Source organism: Camellia sinensis, chromosome 7, assembly GCF_055761805.1.
Source record: "Camellia sinensis isolate YWXY chromosome 7, ASM5576180v1, whole genome shotgun sequence".
NCBI classification, from domain to species: domain Eukaryota; kingdom Viridiplantae; phylum Streptophyta; class Magnoliopsida; order Ericales; family Theaceae; genus Camellia; species Camellia sinensis.
Genome location: NC_138967.1, coordinates 11,425,030 through 11,427,056, shown reverse-complemented (window position 1 = coordinate 11,427,056; position 2,027 = coordinate 11,425,030).

Here is a 2,027-nt window from a genome sequence, read left to right as displayed (position 1 = left end):
CTTATTTGCTCCCTTTTGAGGGACACTGTGGCTCAAAAAACCAACTTCGTTGTCGAACACCACTTCCGGTGCCTAACAGTCAGTTTTCGGGGCCTCGGGCTGCGCGTTTCAGCCCCCGAACCTTCATTTTGCATCGGTTTGGGTTCATTTTTGGCAGGGACCTCTGTTTCATTGTTAGAAAGGTCATAGAAGGGTGGGAGGCCAATAATTGTTCTGACAGCTAGTTTTATTCCTCCATCGCCCTCCGTCGCCCGTTTTTCTCACTTGAAAGCCAATGTTGACCACCCTAAGGCCACTTTTTCCAGTCCTAAACCACATATTTGTATTGTACACACCTGGGAGGCCACCAATATCACATGGCCGGCCAAAAAATCGGTGTGACCCTTTTGAACCCCTTCTAAAAGTGACCTTTTCTCTCTCTTGGTTCACTTTCTCCAGTTTTTGACCACATGGTTGTGTTGTGCACACATGGGAGGCCACCAATCTGGGGTGGCCGGCCACTAATCATGATTGACCCTTTTGACCCTTGGCCGGCCGGCCATGGGGAGAGCCGGCCGGCCACCTAAACCCTAGAAAATCGGCCGGCCATGATTCTCTCTTCAGGTACTTTACAGATATGCATTCTGTTTCCCCCCAGATTTTGTATCCGCGGGGCTGCACTTTTGGGGGGAAACTTAAATTCTTTCCCCCCCATTTTCCCCCCTTTTTCTCCCCTCTTTTGCCTATATATCAGGCCCTCCAGCTCCCATTACAGAGGTTACAAAAATTTGCCCTAAGCCTCTTGCATTAATCCTCCATCTTCTTCTCTTCCAAGCACCAAATCCTTCAAAACCTACACCATTTTACACTACACCTCATAGCACAAGGCCTCCATACTCCATACCAGCAGCTTGAGGCTGTCTTTCAGAGCTTAGGAGCACCCAAACTTGGTCCAAAAGGCTGTCAAAGATTGGTCTTCAAGGGTAAGTCTCTTTCTCCTCTTCTTGGCTCTATTTTTGCATACAATCTAAGCTATACTTTCTTGCATATTTGGGCTCCGACCCTAACTGAAAATAGCATTATTTTGAGCTTATTTCCATGTTTGTTTAAGGGCCTCTCCCTATTTGAGGCTTCCTTTTAACACTTTCTTCTTTACCTCTCTTGTATGCCTCTTTCTTGCATAGTATTTTTGGCCTATTTGTAAACTGTTTTGAGCTTGGTTATAAACTGTTAAGTGGCTTATTTTGATCCCTTCTTCAACATTGTTGGAGGGATCTTCATTGTTTGAGGCTTCATTTTATCACTTGCCTCTTTATCCCTCTTTTGGCCTTATTTTTGCATGTTTTGTTAGCCCCTTGTGCTTATATTTTTGGGCTCTGGTCCGAACTGTAAATGGCCTCATTTTGACCCCCTCTTCATGTTTGATCAAGGGACCTTTGCTTTTTAAGGTTCCCTTTTTGCTCTTTGTGTTTAAATCTCTTTTTAGGCCTTATTTTGCATAGTATTTTAGGCTTGCATGTGCACTGTTTTGGGTTTGGTCACTAACCGTAAAATATCATGTTTTGGGCCTCTCTTCAACTTTGTTGAAGGGCCCTCCTCTGTTTGAGGATAGAAACCATCACTTGCTTCTTTGTCTCCCTTTTGGCCCATTTCTCGCACAATAGTTTAGCCATACTTGTGTTTATTTTCGTGGCTTGTTATAACTTTAAAGTGCTTCATTTTGAGCCCCTCTTCAACTTTGTTGAAGGGCTCTTGGCCATTTGGAGCCAGAATCTGCTACTTGTTTCATTACCTCTCTTACGGGGCCATTTTTGCATGCTAGCTTAGTCCTATTTGTGTCCATTGTTTGGCCTTACTTAAAACTGTAAATATGCTTTTTTTGGGACTGTCTTGATTCTGTCTTCACACTTCATGTTCAAATAATGCATGCTTTGCATAGCCATAGGTCATTCCATGTGCCTAAATTCATGTTTAGGGTCCCATTCCATGCATCGGGAGCCATGTTTCCATGTTTCGGGATCATTTTGCATCGCATTTCAGTGCTGAAA